Below are 12,593 nucleotides of genomic sequence, written 5' to 3' on the forward strand. Positions count from 1 at the left end.
TTAGGGATGGAACTCTTCCTTCCTCCTTGCTGTTTTGTTGCTTATGTTCCTGTACGTGATTTAGATGATTTTGAACATTCTTGCAAATTAGGACTTTCTTACTTAAAATGGAAGATTTTCTGCTTATTTGTCCAACTCATTTGCTGTTTTGTGAAAAGAAGCTGCAATGTGATAAGAAATAAGTAATTTTTAGTTTCTATTTTCACCTTATCTATAACAGCCTAGTTACCAAACTAAGGATTGTTGCACAGAATAAGGTCAGTTGACCTTATCTTAATTCATCCATTCAGAAATTCCCTGGTGTGTCCCTGATACTGTACCTAATTGTTTCTTAAATAATTTGAGGCTTTTTGCCTCGATCACTTTGCACAGCTTCTGTGTGAAGAGGAATCGCCTGATATAGAAACATAAAAAATAGGAGCAGTAGTAGGCCATTTGACCTGCTCTGCCATTCATTATGATCATGGCTGATCATCCAACTCAGTAACTTGTTCCCTCTTTCCCCCACATCCTTTGATTCCTTCAGCCCCAAGTGCTATATCTAGCTCCTTCTTGAAAGCATACAATGTTTTGGCCTCAACTGCTTTCTGTGGTAGAGAATTCCACAGGCTCACCACTCTCTGGGTGAAGACATTTCTCCTCATCTCAGTCCTAAATGGTTTACCCCATATTCTCAGACTGTGACCACTGGTTCTGGACTCCCTTGCCATCGGAAACATCTTTCCTGCATCTACCCTGTCCAGTACTGTTAGAATTTAATAGGTTTCTATGAGATCCCTCCTCATCTAAACTCCAGAAAATGTAATACTAACCAACTCAATCTCTCCTCATACATCAATCCCACCATCCCAGGAATCAGTCTCATAAACCTTCACTCTATAGCAAGAACATCCTTCCTCAGATAAGGATACCAAAACTGCACACAATATTCCAGGTGTGGCCTCTCCAAGACTCGGTATAATTGCAGCAACACATCCCTGCTCCTGTCTTCGAATCCTCTCGCTATGAAGGTCAACATATCATTTGCCTTCTTTACCGATTGCTGCACCTGTATTCTTACTTTCACTAGTTCGTTTTAATGTTTTTACTTGATTAAATTTAGTTTCTCAGCGAACTCAAGGTTTAATTCACAGTCAGGAGAATACAGCACTACCTAACAACATCTGTGATTCATTATGTTTAAATATTGTACCGTTCTTTGAATTCCTCTCTTCGCATGCATTGTCAAATTATTTGTTTCTTGGCTCTTGTTGAAAAAAAGTTTAATCAAGACTTTGCAATACTTTTTTTTTACCATTGTGTTAGTGAGGAATTGTAGGCTGAATTGTAGTTCATTTTCCTCATGTGTTTTTTTGAAATGTGCATATGCACTGGGACCAACATTGATTCTATTCAAGTCATTTTTATCAGTGGAAAGGAATGTAAATGTAAAGCAGTACCATTCTCAGACCAGTGGTTGTTTCAGAATAGATCTATGACCAGTTAAATATGCTACATGTTCTGATTACTTTGTTGGCATTTTATCATCGGATGTTTTAATGTTATGGATGTCCTCACTGAAATCTTGCTGCAACCACAACTGCAACTTAGGGTAGGGAACAGACAGCATTGGCAGTGGCTCTGAAGGTGAATGTGGTGATGAACTTTCAAACTCCTGGTACCTTCCAGGTTGCAGTTTAAAAGACATTTGTAACATTTCACAGTTTGCCGTCCATAGTTGTGTCAGGAAAGTCATGGGATATCTCTGTTCAGAAAGATCTAAATGCAGTACATTCTCTCTTGTCAGAGATCTGCAGGCAGAGTGAGCTCACAACTTTTCAAGGATTGCAGGTTTCCACTTGGTGCATGACGCCATTGACTCCATGCCCATTGTTTTGTGAACATCCCTTTCTCCACTCCCGTGTCGAAGTGGCCGTGCCGTCGTGAACGCCGTCGAGGTTCACGGCGGCGCGAAACGGCCCCGATCCCGACCGATTCAGGCCCTGACAATGGGCTAGGATCGGGACCGCGTCATCCACACGCGCCAGGCCTTGTCGCCCGCGTAAAGGCGCCACCGCATAGATGACGTGGCCGGTGCCGCATAACGGGCGTCATCCGCGCATGCGCGGGTTGGCCACCGCCAACCCGTGCATGCGTGGTTGCCGTCCTCTCTAAGTCCGCCCCGCAAGAAGATGGCGGACGGATCTTGCGGAGTCGCGGAAGGAAGGAGGTCCTCCTTCAGAGAGGACGGCCCGGCGATCGGTGGGCACCGATCGCGGGCCACCCCACATTTGAGGTACACCCCGGTGCAGGATCCCCCCTCGCCCCCCCGCAGGCAGGTGTGGACGGCGCTGGGGGGGAACCCGCCATTTTGGCCTGGCCGCTCTGACCATCCGGGCCTGAGAATAGCGGGGGTGCCAGAGATTCGCCATTTTGGGTGTCTCCGGCGATTCTCCGGCCTGCGGCTCGCGGAACTTGACCGGGCCGTTCCCGCCGCTTGGGAGAATCGCGGGAGGGCGTCGGACTGGCGTCCCAGGAAATTTTTGCGGCCCAGACGATTCTCCCAACCGGCGTGGGAGTGGAGAATCTCGTCCATGTCAGCTTTGCCTCATACTGAAGCTGACTGGGATTCCACTCCCTCAACATCCACCAGGTGTGTGGCCATAGGCAATGCATTATGCAGCTTAATACCTGGTATCATTCACAATACCTTCATTCTGTGGCAGTCTGCTATGCCAATTCTATTTGTGCAACCATGGAAAAATCCTGATGTGCCCATTACATAACCAACTATTCACCGACGACCGTGCTCATGAGTCCAATGGACAACCCATATGCACAGAATGGATACAATGAAAGCCATGCTGCTGTAGGAAAATTGTTGAGCAAGACCACTGATGTGCTAAAACATTTCTGCTGTCTGGACAATTCTGAAGGAGCCCTGAAGTACTCGACAGCATGTATCAAGATTTGTCATGCGGCACAGACCCGCCATCATGAGGAGACAGCTATTAAGTGTCCTCATGGAGTTGGCCATCATTAGCACACTGGGAAGGCAAGGCTTCAGGCTCTGCACAAAGCCCTGAGTCAAAGTGGTGCTGAACTCCTCCATGTTCTTTGACATTAACCATAAACCTTCGAGCAATTATTAGTTCTTACCCATCAGCAATTTTCCCCATCAATATTGTTACACCAGTCTTCTGCTGTGGAACCTATGTGTGATCTCACCCTCTGGTTGAGCTGATAACTGGGTTATTCTTACTCTCTAACCTGGCTGATGCATATACATGCCCATTGCCTCATCTCATGCAGACCCTACCTCTAATCTATTCTTTGAGAGACATGCGATGTCAGTGCCTGAGCTGGTGGCTGAGAGTGTGAAATCAAGTGATCATGCTGGCTTTTCATAGAATCATAGAAGGATGCCATTCGGCCCATCAAGCCTTCGCCGATTCTTTGAATGACCACCCTACCTAAGCTCAATAACCCACCCTATTCCTGCAACCCCACCCTAAGGGCGAATTTATCATGGCCAATCCACCCAACCTGCACACCTATGGACTGTGGGAGATGACCTGAACATGCGGAGGAATGGGGTTTTGTGGGAGAAGATTAGGTATAAGGATACCGTCATCGACAACTGGTTCAGCCTCACTGCTGGCCATGGCATCAGCAATGGTTGTTTCAATAATGATGAGCACCATCCCCTCCAAGAAGGTGCCTGTCCCCTGCAGATTAGATCTTGCTGTCTCTCATTATGCATTGGTTTGTCCTGGTAAGAGGGAGGAAATTTTGTGAGTGACTGTTGTGCAATCTGGTGAGTGATGTGCCTTTTGTGGTAGAATATCTGTCAGTGTGTGCAAACTGTGAGATATGAGTGTGAAGCTTGCAGAAGTGCTAAGTGTGGTTGGTTGCAGTGACACTTACGAATGTTAGGTATGAGTCCTGATTGATACAGAGTATTGGGAGATCTGATTGATATAGAGAATTGGGAGATGAGGAATGGGGTGTTGTGAATTGAGAAGAGGATGGGGTTAGTGGTGCAGTTGATGGAGCATGGCATTTTAAAATGCATTCACTGACCTTAACCACTCATTTGAGGTCATTGAACTTCTTGCAACGCCTATCCAAGTCCTCGGGGCTTGACTCTTGGCATTGACCTGCCATTACCATTTGATCATGTACTTAGAGGGCTTTCTGCCCACAAACAGGTACAGGACATCCCTTCTATTTTCTACTCCTCCACTAAGGCCTCCAGTGCAGCATTGGAAAACACTGGAGCTCATTCTCTCCCATGTGCCATTCCTCTCTGTTTCCCAGGACAGATTCACTTTCTGCATGACTCCCAGCATCTACTCCCGCCTCAATGTACCTACCTTTTAAGAGTTGCAGGCTAGTTTTAAGTTGTGCAGGCTTAGTTTTATGTGGAACAGGGAAGTTACAACTTTAGACCCTCTGCTGGTGTATCCAGTGAGCAATGTGTTTAGTCCTGGTTGCATGTGGAATTCATTATAATTAGCAAGCAGTATAATGTTGGCATGATGCATGCATTTCAATCAACACTGCAAGTTCATTGTGAATCACAATGCCCGCGCTCATTTTCAGGGGACTGTTCACTTTAGTCCCCATTCTATTCAGTTAACCAATATCATAGATTCAATAGCATTATCTACCTTTTCAACCCCTTTTGTATTTCCTTCCGTGATTGAATAATTTTGCTGTTATCCCAGGAGTCAATGTTACCAATGTCAGAGTAAAGGCTGAGGCATGAATGATTTTGGAATAGGATAAAAATACATAAGGAGGGCTTGCTTAAAAGATTGGCAGGCCTCAAAGTAGGAAAGCTACCTAGTCCAGATGGGAGGCATCATAGGTTACTGAGGGAAGTAAGGATGAAATTTGTGGAGGCTCTGATCACAATCCTCAAATCCACCTTAGCTATGAGCATGATGCCAAAGGACTGGAAGATTCCAAATGTTACACCCCTATGTAAAAAGGGGGCAAAGGCAAACTTGGACTTTTAAAATTTATTCTTGGGGTAAAGGCATCACAGATATGCCAGCATTTATTGCCCAGTCCTAATTTCCCTCAAGAAACTGCCTTCTTGAACTGCTGCAGTCTATGTGATGTGGGTACACCCACAGCGTTGTCAGGAAGGGAGTTCAGGACCTTGACCCAGCGACAGTGAAGGAAGGGCAATATACAGTACAGGATATCAACTTCATGTCAGTGCAGGAAAAACTTCGAGAGACAATGATCCAGGGCAAAATTAATTGGCATTTGGTAAAATATCAATTAATTAATGGAAATCATCACAGACTAGTTAAAGGCAAAATGTGAAAATGTTGTAAAGTCACAGCATGTCTGACAGCATCCGTGGAGAGAGAATAGAGCTAATGTTTCGGGTCTCGCTGACTCTGTCAGAGTCAAGAAACAGATTTAAGGTAATTGACAAAAAATATCAGAGGCAACATGAGGAAACATTGTTTTACATTGTGAGTAGCAGTGATCAGGAATTCACTGCCTGTGAGAGTGGTGAAAGCAGATTCCATTTTTTTGTTTTTAAATATTTTATTCAGTAATTTGCATAACCAAACAACAAATAAAACAAACAAGAGCAGAAGTAAAATTATACAACGTAATAAATAATCAACACCCACTCCCCCCAGACGTCCAGTGATGGCGGGCGGGAGGCGGCATTTTCGGGGTTTAACGCCCGGTCCCAGGGGCAACGGAGGCGGCAAAAGCAGGAAGAAGGCACAGTGAAGGGAAATGTCTAACATAAGTTAAAAAACGGCCGTGAATAAAGCGGCTGAAAGTCCGTTGGGGAGTGGAAAGGTCACCATGGGGACGGCAAGAAAAGTGGTGGCTGGGGCACCAGGCGAGGCCGCATTGCCTACGGCTGAAGAAATGACTAAGGTAATGGCCGTGGAACTCGAAAGGCAGTTCACAAAACACATGGAAGCGATGAGGAAGGAGATGGGGGCGGTATTGAAAGTGCTGGTGGGGGAGGCGATTGCCCCGGTGAGGGCGGCGGTATTGAACGCAGTGGCGGAGGTGCGGGAGCAAGGCGAGGCGCTGAAGGAAGTGGAAGAGACATTGTTACAGCACAGCGATCAGCTTACCTCGATGGGGAAGGAGATGCGGAAGGTGATAGAGATCAACAAGGGTTTGCGAGCCAAAATGGACGACATGGAAAACCGATCCAGGTGACAGAATCTGAGGATTGTGGGTCTGCCCGAAGGAGTGGAAGGCCCGAGGCCGACTGAGTATTTTGCCACGATGTTGGCGAAGCTATTGGGGGAGGGGGATGATCCCTCCCGATATGAACGGGATCGGGCTCATCGGTCGTGGAGGCCTGTACCAAAGGAGAGTGAGCCGCCAAGAGTAGTGACTCTGTGTTTTTGTAGGTAGAGTGTGAAGGAGAAGGTCCTGGGCTGAGCAAAGCAGAAGCGGGTGGTGCAGTGGGCTGGAGCTGGTATATGCATGTATCAGGACTTTACGGTGGAGCTGGCAAGGAGGCGGGCTGCCTTCAGCCGGGTGAAGAAGGGACTGTACATCAGTAAGGTGCAGTGCGGCATAGTATACCCAGCTAAGTTGAGGATGACCTACAAATCCATGGACTTTTATTTTGGGACGGCGAATGCAGTGGAGGAGTTTGCAAAGGCAGAAGGACTGTGGCTGAATTGAGAAGTGGTCATGTACTGATGTAGCCTATTGTAACTGTATTTTTTCACTGCGGCGGGTGTATGTGCTAAATGAGCCAACGTTGTATATATTTGGACAAGGGAAGAGATGGGACTTTCACTTGCAATGATGGTTCTTTGGGGTTTGTTTGCTAAAGGGGATTTCCTGGGACAGGGCAAGGGGGAAAGGGACCCGGGCGGGGGCCTCCACACTGGCCGGTTTAAGCGGGCCAGTGAACGGGAGTGAGGTGGGGGGAGGGGCTGCGGCCATCGGAGCCTGGCAGAACAGGTTCCGATGAGTCTAGCCAGGGTGGAAAGTTGGGGGGAAGGAACGGAGGTTGGGGGAGGAGTTTTATAAGAGGAAGTGAAGGGGAAGAGTCGGGGGGGGGTTTTACAATTCATGGGTGTCATTTACAGTACTCTTTCGGGGATTGGATGGCATTGAATGTTAGGGGGAGGGGGGAGGAGGTGGACTCTATAGGTCAATGGTGACCATAGGCGATTCCTGATTCCTTTTTCTTTTTTTTCCTTTGTTTTTCCCAACGTGGGAGGGTTTGTTTTATTTGATGCTTATATTGTCAGGTGGGCTGTTGTTTGGGGTGGTGGGAGGATGGGATCGTTGTTGTCAATAAGGGAATTGACTTTGTATTTGTTACCGTTTGCTGCTTGTTGGTGGGGTGTAAAGTCTGAAGAAAATGTGAAAATGGAGAATAAAAACATTTTACAAAAAGAAACACCCACTTCCCCCTGCCATTCCCCCTCCTCCCATCCTGCCTTCTCCATTTTAACCCCCTGATCCCCCCTCCCCCCTTCCCCATCTATTGACACCTCAAGCCTCCTTAAAGAAGTCAATGAACGGCTTCCACCTCCAAGCGATCCCATTAACCGACCCCCTCAGAATGAATTTGACCTTCTCCAGCCTCAGAATTTCAGCCAGGTCACTCACCCACACTCTCACTTTTGGAGGCTCCGAGTCCCTCAATCCAAACAAAATCCGTCTCCAGGCTATGAGGGAGGTAAAGGCCAAGGCATCAGCCTCTCTCGCCCCCTGGACTCCCGGGTCTTCCAACACCACAAATATCGCTGCCTCTGGACTCAGTGCCAACACATCGTACATTACATCCACAAACCCCTGCCAGAATCCCTTTAGTTTCGGACATGCCCAAAACATGTGGACATGGTTCGCAGGCCTCTCCACGTACCGCCCACACCTGTCCTCTACTCCTTCAAAGAACCTACTCATCCGCGCAACTGTCATATGCGCCCTGTGGATGACTTTATACTGAATACGGCTTAGCTTCACACACAATGAGGACGCATTCACCCTCCACAGGGCTTCCTCCCACGTCCCGGCCTCCACTTCCCCACCCAGCTCCTCCTCCCACGTCCATTTTATATCCCCCACTGGGGCCTCTGGAAACCGATTCCATGATAATGTTGAAAAAGAAACTGGATAAATACGTGGAAGAAAAATATTTGTTGGGTTGTGGGAAAGAAGGAGGAATGGGATCAATTGGACAGCTTTACCAACAAGCTGGCAGAGACATGATGGGCTGAATGACTTTTTTCTGTGCTGTATTCTATGATTCCACCAAACTAGTCAATGCGTATCTTTTTTTGCTCAAATGTTTAGGATCCAATTTAATTTCTCTGTCACACATTGCATGGCTTTTTGTTTAATTTCTGGCATCTGCAAAGCAATAACCTGAAGGTAATAACAGTTCAAAACGATTATATTTGTGAAATTCTCCAAATTTCAATTCAAATTATATAATAAATTCCAGAAGAAATAAAACCCTTAACATCTCATACTGAATTCCTCATAAGTGATTATTCTTGATAAGTGAATGGTCTATTTAGAACAAACTGTTATTCTCTTATCAGAAATTTATGTTTTAAAAGTGTTTGGACATAAGACAGATACATAGTTCAACCTAGCCTTGTGTACGAGAGACAACTCTCTTCTCTTGAGCTCATGCAGACCAGCATTTTAGGAAAGATTGTCTGGCATGCAGCTATGCACTGTTGCCCTATTATTAGTCTCTAGTCACCGGACTATGTTAGATGCATTCTATATGAAAATGCAATCATATAAACTGAAACATCATACTAGTAATTTTAAGCCAGTATTACTTGTGCTTATGCTATAGCAGCGGTCACAACTGCCCCAATAATGTGTCATGCCATAACAGACAACAGGTGAATCTAGATAGCTTGCAGACATGGGCTGACATGTGGCAGATAATATCCACACCACATATACCAGGTAATGATCATCATGAGAAGAGAAAGCCAATCTCGCCTAGACATTCAATGGCACTACCATCACTAAAACCCCCACTAACAGCATCTTAGGGGGTCACCAAAGCTGATCTCCACCAACCATACCAACGCAATGACTACAAAGTAGAGCAGAGACTAGATGCTCTGTCATGTGTGGCTCACTTCCACAAAAGTCTCATCACGTACAAGGTTGAAGTCAGAATTGTGATGCAATTTGCCAACTTGTGTCCAGTGACAGCACACTCAAGAAGCTTGACAACATCCAGGATGCAGATGTTTACTTGGTTGACATCCCTGTTACCAGACTTAATATCCACCACTACACCACTGGTGCACAGTGGCCACAGTATGTATAATATACAAAATGCATTGCATAACCCAACGAGGTTACATTGATTGTGCCTCCCCACTTTGAAAACTCTATCGCAAAGAAGGGTGGGAACAAGAATGTTGTGGGAACACCATCACCTCCAAGTTCCCTTCCATGTCACACACATTCCTGACTTGGACATATATTGTCATACCTTCATCACCACTGGACCACCTCTTGGAATTGTCTAGGTAATACCATTGTAGGAAGGAGCAACAACATCTTCAAGGTTTGCAACAGGTCACAAAGAAGGCTCATCACCATCTGTTCAGAAAAACTGGGGATGGGCAGTAAATGCAATCTTGTCCGTGCTGCCCAAGAAATGCCATTTCTGACACCTGTCAGATTGTACCTGGACATTTAAGTAATCAGAATCCCTTTGGGATACAGACAGAATACCATTACCTACGCTATCAACTCTTCAACTGCTAACAAACAGTTTTGTCACCAGTAATGGTGCTTTCCTTTATTCTACTCCATTTTGATTGAAAAGAAAATATTACAATTGCATGAAACAATTACAAGAATGGAAAACAATCACTCAAAATTTCAAAAATGGCTAAAATATTTCTCACAATCTCTTTGAAAAAGGATTGCAAGTTAAAATAATCCCAGAGTTATTAGCACTTGAAGAAAATGTATTTTTCACTGCTCTTATTTTTTTTATTTTGCAATATTTCCTAATTTTCACCCAATTGTAAAAATATAGCTTAATTCCAGTTCCCTTCCTGCACCTAGTGGTGCATTAATGCAGACTTCTGTCTGTTCCGATAGCTAGTAATTCCTGGAATGGGGGAACAGGTCACTAGTCTTTCCTCAGAGGCTTATAGCATGAGGGGCGCCATCCCACATCAAGTGTGGCTGTCCAGGAGTCTCCCCCATTTTTACCACCAGAATGTGTTGGAAGGATTTGCAGATTGACTGTGTTATGAATGCAGCTTTCTTGACCATCAGGCCCTGGGGTGGGACTCAAACCCGGAGCTTCTGGCTCAGAGGCAGAGACACTACCCGTTACACCACAAGACCTCCTATAGCTTAATTGAAACGTCTCAGACAACAAATGTATTTTAAAATGCAGTGAATTGTTTTCCAGACAAAGCATGATTTACTCATAAATACAGGTCATAAAGTATCACTGTAGAAAATACCAATGTTCCTAACAACCAAGTCATCTTTAAAAAATCATTTCCAATTAAGGGGCAATTTAGCGTGGCCAATCCTAACCTGCGCATCTTTGGGTTGTGGGGGTGAGACCCACGCAGACACGGGGAGAATGTGCAAACTCCACACTGACAATGACCATGGGCTGGGATCGAACCCAGGTCCTGGGCACCATGAGACAGCAGTACTAACCACTGCCGCCCCAACCAAGTCATTTTTAATTGGGCACAAGTACACCACAATCAGTATATTAGTTCCATTTGAGATAATAAGCTTCTAACTATTCCAACTATTTATCAATGCCATCATTGGGATGGCCCATTTCCATCTCCATAAAATTGCTTGACTCTGCCCCTACCTCAGCTCATCTGCTGCTGAATCATCAGTGCCTGTGTTACCACTCGAGTGACTATCCCAATGCACTACTGGCCAGTTTCCCAAATTCTGCCAACTTGACGGTGTCCAAAACTCAACTGCTGTGTCCTAACCCTTACCAAGACCCATTCATTGATCACCGCTGTGCTTGCTGACTTGCAATGGCTCCTTGGTTAAGCAATCACCTTGTCTTTACATTCCTTCAGATTCCTGCTCTATCTCTGTAAACTTCTCCAGCAACACAGCCCTCTGAGATATCTGTGCTCCTCTAATTCTTGCTTCTTGAGCATCCCCAAATTGAATTGCTCCACTATTCAGCTGCCTGGGTCCTTAGCTTTGGAATGTCCACCCTATACCTCTGAGCCTCTCTAACTTACTTTCCTCCTTCGAAATACCCCTAAAACCTACCACTTTTGTTGAACCTTTGATCACCAGCCCTAACGTCTCCATATTTGACTCGGTGTCATATTTTGTTTTATAACACTCTTGTGAAGCACTTTGGAAGTGGTGTCATATACATCAAAATGTTACATACATACAAATTGTTGTGACACATCAGATTGGAATAAGCTTTTTCAGTGCATGAATTATGTGTAAGGTTTCCAGATTCTGTATCTGTTAAAGCTTTATCGCTGACAATTCCTGAACAAAATTAAAATACATCCTTCAAAACTATATAAATTGTCTGGTATTATAACCCTAATATCATTCCAATTACTATCTCCTGGCATAACCTCTTCCTTTAACCCCAGCATTTTAAAGGCTTATATTCTAGATTTTATAACATCCTTAAATTGCTGCTTCTAAACATAGTTTCATAGTGTTCATAGAATTTACAGTGCAGAAGGAGATCATTCGGCCCATCGAGACTGCACCGGCTCTTAGAAAGAGCACCCTATCTAAGCCCACACTTCCAACCTATCCCTGTAACCCAGTAACCCCACCCAACCTTTTTTGGACACTAAGGGCAATTTAGCATGGCCAAGGTAGGCCAGCAGCACGGTTCAATTCCCGTACCAGCCTCCCCGAACAGGCGCCGGAATGTGGCGACTAGGGGCTTTCCACAGTAACTTCATTTGAAGCCTACTTGTGACAATAAGCGATTTTCATTTCATTTTCATTTCATCCACCTAACCTGCACATCTTTGGACTGTGGGAGGAAACCGGAGCACCCGGAGGAAACTCACGCAGACACGGGGAGAACGTGCAGACTCCGCACAGACAGTGACCCAAGCCGGGAATCGAACCTGGGACCCTGGAGCTGTGAAGCAACTGTGCTAACCACTGTGCTGCCCCTATGTTTCTGTCTTTACTGCTATTGTCATTAATCAATACCATAATTTATTTTAGAGAAGCAACCTATCTGTGTTTTGTGAAGACAATAACTGCATCTATTGCCAAGGTATGAACAATACCTAACTCTAGACATTTATTCAACAGCCACACAAGTCTCTGTAATAACATTTTCACTACTTTCTGTCCTAAATCTCATCTGTAATTCCTCATTTCCAAGCCCTCAATGACAGGAAACAGTCATTTTTTTAGGTATTCATCATTTTAAACACATCCATCAAATCACTCCATCATATCCCCCTATTCGAATGAAACATAGTTATACCATCCCTTGTATTTTGTCATAGCAAAAGCCAAGGATAATGCGAAAATGTGGGAAAGTGCAATATCAGGACATGCCTGTGTGAGTGAGAATACATAAATAAGTCAATTGAAAATGCTGATAT

This window comes from Scyliorhinus torazame, chromosome 3, assembly GCF_047496885.1.
Source record: "Scyliorhinus torazame isolate Kashiwa2021f chromosome 3, sScyTor2.1, whole genome shotgun sequence".
Classification (NCBI taxonomy): Eukaryota; Metazoa; Chordata; class Chondrichthyes; order Carcharhiniformes; family Scyliorhinidae; genus Scyliorhinus; species Scyliorhinus torazame.